Source organism: Dreissena polymorpha, chromosome 13, assembly GCF_020536995.1.
Source record: "Dreissena polymorpha isolate Duluth1 chromosome 13, UMN_Dpol_1.0, whole genome shotgun sequence".
Taxonomy (NCBI): Eukaryota; Metazoa; Mollusca; class Bivalvia; order Myida; family Dreissenidae; genus Dreissena; species Dreissena polymorpha.
The window spans coordinates 4,239,471-4,251,021 of record NC_068367.1 but is presented as its reverse complement, the minus strand read 5'-3'; the positions used below and the strand labels follow the sequence as shown (position 1 = coordinate 4,251,021).

The following is an 11,551-nucleotide window of genomic DNA, read 5'->3' as shown; positions in this document are numbered from 1 at the left end:
ATTTTAAACACTACTATTTGTACAGAGTAGATAAATAACGTTCCGCGCGATTAATTGAGCCCGCTTTTTCTACAGGGTTGAAAAATAATTGGTCCGACGGAAAATATATGAAAGTTCCGCGCTTTTTAGATTTCGATTTGTATGTAGTGTTTTATGGCCATGCTGGCATTGGTTTTTCGCGGAAAGTGAAAGTTCCGCGAAAAATGACAATCCCGATATTTGCTATATAAGTTTATGTTTTTTAGCGGGGGTCCCCTTTGGCTTTCCATACGATTTGTATGTAGTGTTTTATGGCCATGCTGGCATTGGTTTTTCGCGGAAAGTGAAAGTTCCGCGAAAAATGACAATCCCGATATTTACTATATAAGTATATGTATTTTAGCGGGGGTCCCCTTTGGCTTTCCATAGATAATTATGGAAAGCCAAAGGGGACCCCCGCTAAAAAACATAAACTTATTTAGCAAATATCGGGATTGTCATTTTTCGCGGAACTTTCACTTTCCGCGAAAAACCAATGCCAGCATGGCCATAAAACACTACATACAAATCGAAATCTAAAAAGCGCGGAACTTTCATATATTTTCCGTCGGAGCAATTATTTTTCAACCCTGTAGAAAAAGCGGGCTCAATTAATCGCGCGGAACGTTATTTATCTACTCTGTACAAATAGTAGTGTTTAAAATCGCGCGGAGATTGTAGAATGCTATTTTAAGAAGTCTATTAAAGAGAGAAAATCCAGTAAATACCAGATCCAAAAAGCGCGGAACACAAATATCGTCCGCGAAAATTAAGCATTGAATTACTGTACAAATCTCGGGTTGTTAGGTGTTAGAATCCCTAGTTACCCGAAAAATTTGATTGGATCCGATACTTAGAAATAACCAATCAGATACTTTGTAACAAATGCAACACAATCAGTGCGTTCAGTAAGTATAACGTTTCAAGATGGCGGAGCGAATTGCATGGTTATTGTTTCTACTCGATGGATTCGCAGATAATTCGGAAATAGATCAGATTGGGATCAATAACTGTATTGCATACGATCATTTACATGTATTACCAGGTTTGTATTTGTACTTTTTTAATATTGTGTAAAACTATCCGATAATATGCTTAATGTTGACAATTGTTAATTAAATGAGCCGCGTTCTGAGAAAACTGGGCTTAATGCATGTGCGTAAAGTGTCATCGCAGATTAGCCTGTGCAGTCCGCACATGCTAATCAGGGATTATACTTTCCGCTTTTATGGTATTTTTAATTTCAAGGAAGTCCCTCCTTACCGAAAATGAAGTTTATGCGGAAAGTGTCGTCCCTGATTAGCCTGTGCGGACTGCACAGGCTTACGCTAATCTGGGATGACACTTTACGCACATGCACTAAGCCCAGTTTTCTCCGAATGCGACTGAAATAATAACTTATTGTAATGTAATGTACTTGTGTCTTGTATTCAGTTGAACGTCAATATATTAATACATTTATTTTTGTTTTCAACCTATTAATTAAAATAAGGTATTGTTTTTAATCCGTTTTTAGTTTCGTTATAGCTGACCTAGATTTAAACATTTCGTCATAAATTAATAAATAAAATTATTAATAAATTTATGTTTTAATATAATTTATATATAAATTTTGTAGGTGTGTGTTGCCAGTAATGGTTGAAGATATGCCAAACAAATTGTGCCTCTCTATACAGACAGATTTCAGGTCTCAATTTCGACTTCAAAGGTCAACATATCACTGATATCAGGTTTGTCAGCTATTGGTTTGTATTATTCTTATCCACATTGCAGCAAGAATAATTGGATAACTTAACTTTTCAATAGCTATTACATGTAGATCTAATTTAAATTAATCATGTTTCTAAATCATCCACTAAATGCGGCTAATTCTCCACTTGTTGGAAGTTTTTTGTGATAAAAACTTGGAGTAGATTTATTTTACTCCCAAATACCTTTAAGAAAGCCCAACAGCTGTAGAGTGATGGAAAATCTACTTCTTTAAAGTATTTATAAGTGAATAGACCCTTTTCACAATAAGCCAATATAGCAGGTAGTCAAATGATTGCAGAATTCCAGAATGAGGCTGAACGTGTAGAGATTTCTAATAGTGCATCGCAATATCGCTCTGCTTTCGATCATTCAGCTAGATCTACTTAATGATATTGCCAACACAAGTTGACTTCATCAGATATAGCCATTAATTACTTAATATATACTTTCCATTTTAAGTGCCAATATATGAAATACATTTTCTTGATTAAAGTACTTGTTTGTATTCTTGTTTGTATTCTTTTTTTTTGCACAAACTCTGACACTCCAAGTATGGCTTTCAATTCTTAGTGTGTGTAAATTGACAGTCTTAAACTTATTGGATTATCTGACACTCTTTGTTTTCCCATTATTTGGGCGATTAATCAATTATTTTATTTATTGATAGATCTTGCGTTTAAATTCCCCTGTATTCAGCACAAACCCATAACCTCTTTATGATCAGATACTGTGCAGACAAATACTAAATAACAACGTGATGTCATAAACCACATTTTGTAGATATCTGGTCATCTGGTCATTTAACACAATTAATGACACCTCCATGTGACCATGGCGTCTCATGGTTGTAGCATTGCGTAGCTGTTTCTTGGAATAATTTAACGCCAAATACTCAATTGTTGCTTTTACTGAACATAAAAGATATTGTCAACATTGAAAGTCATCTGTCCAAAAAGATTGTCAGAAACTAAATACTGTATACATATTAGCCAGTTTTATCATAATTATAAAGTGCTTTATACCTATATATTTTTAATATTTCAAAAATTTAATGCTAAACATTTGTGTCATTTTCTTCTATTTGATAGGACTTTGTCTGATGCTTGATTCAACTCTTACACGTTCTATAATTCATGAAATTGTACACATCCTACCTTTGAAAATTGTAGTCTTACAATACTTAGTATTGTATACTGCTAATTTATGACTTCGATTTGTGCAATAATCGATGTTTAGTCTTCAGACCACATTTACTCTGATGCTTATGGGTAACTGGAAATTGTATGCCCCTGGAAGGGTGGCATATAGCAGTTGAACTGTCCGTCAGTCAGTCAGGATGTCAGTCTGTCCGTCTGTCCGAAAAAAAATTAACGTTGGCCATTACTTTTGCAACATTGAAGATAGCAACTTGATATTTGGCATGCATGTGTATCTCATGAAGCTGCACATTTTGAGTGGTGGAAGTTCAAGGTCAAGGTCGTCCTTCAAGGTCAAAGGTTAAAAAAATATATGTAGAATTAAAAGCGGCGCAGTAGTGGGCATTGTGTTTCTGATGAACACATCTATTGTTATATATAAAGATTAAATATAATTCATTAATATACACTAATAGTACATAACTTATGTCCTTGAATCATTATTTAGGTGTTATAATTTTTATATTTGAATTACTTATCAATTTTTTTACTTAACACAGCATGACATGTGATGGTTGTCTGTATTCATATGTTTGACTTAATTGTAACCAGTGTCAAGTGCGCATTATAATCTTGATATTCAACGCAATTTGCATAGCAAAAGAAAATGCAGTTCCACGTTCAGCCTTGTTCTGCAATTCAACGCGTCAGGTGATATGATTGATATCTATAAATAGTATCGGTGTTCATATTGTGAAACTGGTCTATTATTCGATACTGATTAATTTGATGAATCAAGTTAATTTTTGTTAAATACATCTGTTAAATATTTATGCCCCCCTCCGAAGAAGAGCAGGATTATTGTTTTGCACATGTCGGTCCGAATGTCCATATGTCTGTCCACCAGATGGTTTCCGGATGATAACCCAAGAACGATTTTGCCTAGGATCATGAAACTTCATAGGTACATTGATCATGACTCGAAGATGACCCCTATTGATTTTCAGGTCACAAGGTCAAGGTCACAGTGACCCTAAATAGTAAAATGGTTTCCCGATGATAACTCAAGAACGCTTATGCCTAGGATCATGAAACTTCATAGGTACATTGATCATGACTCGCAGATGACCCCTATTGATTTTGAGGTCACTAAGTCGAAGGTCAAGGTCACGGTGACCCAAAATAGTAAAATGGTTTCCGGATGATAACTCAAGAACTTATGCCTAGGATCATGAAACTTCATAGGTACATAGATAATGACTCGCAGATGACCCCTATTGACTTTCAGGTCACTAGGTCAAAGGTCAAGGTCACAGTGCCAAAAAACGTATTCACACAATGGCTGCCACAGCAATTGACAATCCATATGGGCGGCATGCATGTTTTACAAACAGCCCTTGTTTGAAATTTATTTTATGACATTAAAGTAATGTATAGGGAATTTAGTTACCTACACATTCTTTGAAAAGAAATTTGAATTGTAAATGTATACTTCATTTATTTTGTAGGAATTCTGTACAACTGTGGAACCATGTATGGTACGTGACCGCACAATGTTGGTTGGCAAAAGGATATTGGAATAAGCAAAGGTAAATTGTATGTGAAGGAGTCTTGACAATTGCAAATATAGTTAGTTTTTTTGTAAGGCTCGCAGAAAGTGACCCTAGCCTTCATATATAAATAAAAAGCTGAAAGAGTATTTATGAAAAATCGTGTAATCAAGTTTGCAATATGTTACATTTTATTTATAAGCTCATCTTTTTTTTTTGAAAAAAAAAGAGATATTGTCATCATCTTGGCGTCGGCGTCTGCGTCGGCGTCCGGTTAAGTTTTGTGTTTAGGTCCACTTTTCTCATAAAGTATCAAGTATAAAACTTATTTACTTACTACCATGAGGGGACTGGGCAGGCAAAGTTAGATAACTCTGGCGTGCATTTTGACAGAATTATGTGCCCTTCTTATACTTAGAAAATTGAAAATTTGGTTAAGTTTTGTGTTTAGGTCCACTTTATTCCTACAGTATCAAAGCTATTGCTTTCATACTTGCAACACTTACTATCATAAAGGGACTGTGCAGACAAAGTTATGTAACTCTGACTGGCATTTTGAAAGTATTATGTGCCCTTTTTATTCTTAGAAAATTGAAAATTTTGTTAAGTTTTGTGTTTTCGTCCACTTTACTCCTAAAGTATCATAGATATTGCTTTCATACTGGGAACACTCGCAAATTATCATAAGGGGACAGTACAGGACAAGTTGAATAACTCTGGTTGTCATTTTGACAGAATTATGGTCCTTTTCTTACTTAGTAACTTTGAATATATGGTTAAATTTTGTGTTTTGATCTACTTTACTTCTCAAGTATCAAGGCTATTGCTTTCAAACTTCAAATACTGTCATGCTATCATAAGTTACTGTAGCTGGCAAGTTGAATTTTACCTTGACCTTTGAATGACCATGACTCTCAAGGTGAAATTATTAAATTTTGCTAAAATTTCCATAACTTCTTTACAAGCGTTACAAAGCAACTCTTATCTGACATACCACAATAGACTCCACCCAAACCATCCCCCACGCCCCCCCCAAAAAAAAGAAAAAAGTACTTTTTTTTCATTTTGAAAGATCATCTAATAAATGACCACACCCTCACACTATACCCCCTGCCCATTTTTTTTAAACATGGCTAAAAAACACAAATATTTATTTTTATCATTTTTTCATTTTTGGAAGATAGTGTAATAAATGACCACACCACCACACTATACACCCTTCTCCACCCCACCTCTCCCTCCTTTGTGATTGAAGTATTGAGATAGGTCCCTTCAACTTTAAAAAAAATAGATGAGAGGTCTGAACCTGCAGGGCGTGCTCTTGTTAACAATCAAATGAGACATAACTTAGAAGCTTCACTTCATTTACTTTGTCAGGCTGGCGTAGTGGATATGGTGTTCACCTAGTGATGGGAACATTTTGGGTTCAACCCTGTTTATTAGCGGTCTCTTTATCTTCATATATACAAAGTACTGATTACTCCCAGAAAACGGACTCTAGAATGTCTTAATAAGCATAAAGCTTTCAATGCAATCAAGCATAATTAATATGGCTAAACTCTAGCATGAATTTTACTTTTGTATTTCAGGGACTCAACATTACACAGTCATTTCAACATGTAGAGTCTTGTCAGCAATGATGGAGCAGTACTTCAGATTTCCAGAATCTCGTCATGAGCTGAAGATCATTGCCTATGAATTTCCTGAATGATGTAGAATGATTGGACTGTTGATGGAACCCACAGTGCATGTCCTGCTTCAACATCTGAGCATAGGTCCTTGTTTATCAGCAGTTTAGTTCTTCAAGCAGTCTGTGACAGTTACTTGAAATGTTTGGACATATGACCTGGATGGCCAAGTTCTGTGCATGATGCCCATTTAAATAGGAACGGCCCAGTGGCGCATTAAATGGACATTTTTCGAATGTTCTCAAGGATTCAGCTTACCGCCTGACAAGAAATCTTGCTTTTTGTTCAGTATCGAGGCCATGGACATTTGTATCATTTGCAAAAGATACTGCGATATTTGTGCCTTTGTTCATGCTTTATAGTTGATTAACAATTGGAAGCCATAACCTGTTTTTAAGATGGTGTTAGTGGGACAATGAATTTTGTAAAGATTTAAAGACTGGAAAAGATAATTAAAAGTCAAAAGAGTTCTGCTATTGTTAAGCATGCTTTATTGATTTGTAATGTTAGAAAGATAGCATTATTAACAGAATAAAATGTCCATAATTTGAATATTCTACTGTTTTCAGCAACATTTAATTTGATATAGTACAAAATGCTGCATCATGTTATATCATGATCTGTTTTGTGAACAATGACCTTTCAATGTATATTTAATAATTTGTCAATGGGTGTTACACGCATAAGCCCTACCATTAGCCCAAAAAGGAATTGCTTAGGAGTTTTGCCACCTTCTAGAGAAAAATACTTCTCAGAAACAATTGCAGTTTGGAAAGTCTATGGCTAGTAAAATTTGGATTCCTTTTGGATACCCAAGGTTACCAATTTATGTTTAATAAATTTGCAATAAAAAGCTTTGACAGAACATAATGTCACAGAGTCGAACACGTGTATAAAATAAAGTGGAAGTTGATTAAATGAGTAATACACATTATATGCTTCTTTGATTAAAAGTTTGTGTTTTCACTAAAACTGCAAACATAGTAAGCTTTAAAGTATTGCAAAGACCTATCAATATTGATAGGTCTTTGAGTATTGCAACTAAATAAAATATTCAGATTTAAATTGTATTATTTGAATGCACTGTCTAATACATATGAGCCTCGCTCTGTGAAAAAGGGGTTTAATGCATGTGCACTCCAGATTAGCCTGGGCAGACCGCACAGGCTAATCAGGGAGGATACTAAACGCACATGCATAAAACCCCTATTTCACAGAGCAAGGCTCATATATGTTCAATAAACCAAAGATAATCAAAAACAAAATGAGACATTTAACCCTGTACCACTCAAAAACGCACTAAGACACATTCGAGAATAAATTTAATTTAAGACCTTTCTTACTATATTAAAGTTTTAAAGGCTTTGTTTCCAACCCATGGATACTGATGAGCAGCAAACAGCATAAAACCTGAACAGATTGTGAGTTACTTGCAGGCTGTTCTGGTTTTATGATGTTTGCATGTAGAAAATTTAAAATTTCCTCAGAGCAGGAAAAGGTTAATAATAACACAACAGCAATTATACTTAAGTTATTTTAAGACTTCATACTAATGCAAGTAACTTGCAACTGTCTAACCAAAATCGGAGATGGTGGAGGGCAAAATTAATGGCTGTGCACCTTGAATTATCTATTCATACTCATACAATATAATGTTGATCTACAGTATCTTGTACAGCATGCATCTAATACTACAGCCAAATTTGCTTACAAATAATATTACAAGAAACACAAGTCATTTAAGACTTAACTTTATTGCATCAACCATTTAGCAGGAATAAAATATAAAGAGAAAAATTATGGCAATTTTTTCATCTGAACATGCAAGTCTTCATATACAATCCCATTGCATATAAAAACGACAGTTTACTATTTTTCCGTTCTATATGTCAGCATAAAGACAAGATGGTATTCACTGTGCAATAAAACACAAGCAATCATATTAAAATTGCTTTTAATTATATGAACTGTACCTTCACTAACATTCAAGAATTTTAATATAAATACATGATGAAAGATGAGCTTTTTCTTGTCTTAAAATAACTTGATACTTTGCAATGACCAAACAATACAACTCAACATACAAATTATCCAACAAAATATATTTTAATGACACAATATTTTTATTCAACAATAGGAATAGCTTAAGGTTGTAACATATTACACTAAAGTCACAGTGTCAATCTAAGCAAAGAGTAGAATCATAAAGAGATGTCCACAACGGATGATGTGCAAGCTGGCTCTGACTCAGATTTCCACATCAGTTGATGTGCAAGCTGGTTATTACAAGGATGTGAACAACCGATGACGTGCAAGCTCTAAGACAGATATCCACAACAGAGATTGTCCTTGCTGGCTCTGACTAATGTCCACAAGTATATAACATGCAAGCTATCTCTGACTGATGTCCTAAACATATGACGTGCAAGCTGGCTCTAACACAGATGTCCACAACAGATTACGTGCAAGCTAGCACTTACACGGATGTCCACAACAGAGGATGTGTAAGCTGGCTCTAACACTGATGTCCAAAAGAGATGACGTGCAAGCTGGCTCTTACACGGATGTTCACAACAGATGACATGAAAGCTAGCACTAACACTGATGTCCACAATAGAGGACGTGCAAGCTGGCTCTAACACGGATGTCCACAACAGATGACATGCAAGCTGGCTCTTACTCGGTTGTCCACAACAGAGGTCAGATGGGCAAGCTGGCTCTGCCTCAGATATGTACACAGAAGATGATGTTCAAGTTGGGAACACTGCTACAGCTATAAAATACAGAAACCATGTTTCATACTATCATATTATTTTACTACATGTATTTCTTCCACAATACAGAACATTATACTCATTATTAGCATTCTGCTATTGCTATCTGAAGGTTTACCAGATGCTATGTGTGAAGATAGTTCATACCAGAAATTAGCCGAAAAACACTTTTTAGACATAATGTGCATTCTGCTTTAAGATATATAGCTCAGAATTCACTGGTTAAATCAAATTTTTTGGACTAAATTGGCGTGGCATGCAGACAAAATGTCGAGTTTTGAAACTGTGTCGTATCTGGTGTGAATCTTGAGTTATTTAATTTGGTCAGTATATAAGATGTGTGCACCTGTTATATGTTAACTGTAAGAGTTTAGAATGTCTTGACAGTCATTGTGTTTGTAATACATTGTGTTATCTTTCAGATTTGTGTGACAGTTAAATATAATAATCAATAATCTTGTTCTGCATGCCGGTCAAATTGTTCCGTGGTAAACACCTACCCATTGTGGTCAACTCGTACCTGTTTTTTAGTCAACTTGTACCTACCCAAACAATTTTTATTTTCCTCTTGATGTTTCAACTTAAATTATCTAAGCATTGCTCACGCAAGTTGTCTGCTGCAGATATGTATAAGCAGCGAAAGTGTTGATGAAAATTGACACTTGTGGTTGATGTCTTTCAAGAATTTTACAATTGTGACAAAATAAGACAAATGAAACAAGTTGAATAGTTTGAATGAAGAACGAGTTGACAACAAGAGCACCGCATAACGGATGCCACGCTCTGCTACAGGTGCTTGTCAGATTTATTTTTTTAGAGGTCACAATGACCTTGACCTAGTGACCCCAAAATGGGTGTGGCGTTGTAGAACAAATCAACATGCATCTACATATGAAGTTTCAAAGTTGTAGGTGGAAGCACTTTATTTTAGAGCCAATGTTAAAGTTTTATAGTAGAGGTCACAGTGACCTTGACCTTTGACCTAATGACCCAAAAATGGGTGTGGCGTGTAGAACTCATCAAGGTGCATCTACATATGAAGTTTCAAAGTTGTAGGTGGAAGCACTTTGATTTTAGAGCCTATGTTAAAGTTTTATATTAGAGGTCACAGTGACTTTGACCTAGTGATCCAAAAATGGGTGTGGCGTGTAGAACTCATCAAGGTGCATCTACATATGAAATTTCAAAGTTGTAGGTGGAGCACTTTGATTTTAGAGCCAATGCTAAGGTTTTAGCACGACGCCTACGGCGGACGACGAGCTGGCTATGACAATACCTCGGGTTTTCTCCGAAAACGCCGAGCTAAAAATGGGTACGAGTTGACCAAGGTACGAGTTGCCTTTGGGATGAATTGCCTGTAAAGCCTTGTTCTTTTTCTTTTTAATTGAAGATGTATACGGCGCTGGACTAGAGCATACGACTGCCATAACAATAACTTGGCTCTCTACTAACTGAGCTTAAGGGAAGATGTTTCTTACACACAAACACTAGATATATTTCATTATTTGCCGACATATGATTATGACGTGTTTTTGCGGGTGTTTATGTTTAATCAGAGACGTTTGCATATAGACAAACCGTGAAAACAACACTCGATACTCTTGAGCTGTTTTAATTGCATTAAAATTCATGTATGTTAAATACTAACCTCATTGCTAATGTCATCAAAATTGATCACGCTTTCGCCCTTAAAATTTTTTGTGTTAATGTGAAACAGTCATCATGATGACTGCATGAATGCTGGATAAGACGCGAGTTTTGATAGGTTCTTTCTAGGTGTCGGAACCAATCAAATTTTATCGCGTAACCACATAGCAACCCGAATTTCGTGCAGTAATTCAATGCTATTGAAAATCGCGCGGAGTAATGAATCTTCCGCGCGATTTTTCATTAGCAACCCGCAATTTACATAGCAACCCGAGATTTGTACAGTAATTCAATGCTTAATTTTCGCGGAAGATATTTGTGTTCCGCGCTTTGTGGATAAGGTCCGCGCGATTTTATACACTACTTTTTGTACAGAGTAGATAATATTTAGGTTCCGCGCGATTATTTGAGCCCGCATTCTCTCCAGGGTTGAAAGAGAATTGTTCCGACGGAAAATATATGAAAGTTTCGCGCTTTTTAGATTTCGATTTGTATGTAGTATTTTATGGCTATGCTGGCCTTGGTTTTTCGCGGAAAGTGAAAGTTCCGCGAAAAATGAAAATCCCGATATTTACTATATAAGTATATGTATTTTAGCGGGGGTCCCCTTTGGCTTTCCATAGATAATACCTTTACGGACAACCTCTCGGATTGAGTAGGTCTACTGTTGCTTAAATATGATACAGAAACTAGTAAAAACCTCGACTGATACAAACGAACGATTACAACCAATGGTTTTTTGAGTGCTCGCTTTGATCTGACACGTTAGCTCTCCCGCATTAGTTATTTATTATTTTATTTTAAATCAGTTACTTATAAAACTTCTTTTTTTAAATAAATAAATAACAATCAGTGTTGCCGTAAGTTAAGTTAAAACAGTTAATAAAACAGAAATACAAAAGTTTTGTGACATATTGCTGGTGATAATTTTGGTGATATTTTGAGTGTATATTTTATTCAGCCACCTTCATAGAACTCTTCAATAT

At 35.5% G+C, this 11,551-nt stretch overlaps 2 long non-coding RNA genes across 2 annotated transcripts; one reads left to right on the top strand and one right to left on the bottom strand.

Moving 5' to 3' along the window:
- The first annotated feature begins 480 nt into the window (after positions 1 to 480).
- On the top strand, positions 481 to 6,696 carry LOC127855335 (uncharacterized). The gene is made up of 4 exons (XR_008037487.1): positions 481 to 1,063; positions 1,637 to 1,748; positions 4,415 to 4,495; positions 6,046 to 6,696. It is a non-coding gene; the product is annotated as an uncharacterized LOC127855335 (long non-coding RNA).
- Positions 6,697 to 8,231: 1,535 nt separating this feature from the next.
- LOC127855339 (uncharacterized) lies at positions 8,232 to 11,125 on the bottom strand. The gene is made up of 2 exons (XR_008037493.1): positions 10,567 to 11,125; positions 8,232 to 8,917 (listed from the first exon to the last, which is right to left on the bottom strand). It is a non-coding gene; the product is annotated as an uncharacterized LOC127855339 (long non-coding RNA).
- Positions 11,126 to 11,551: the final 426 nt, after the last annotated feature.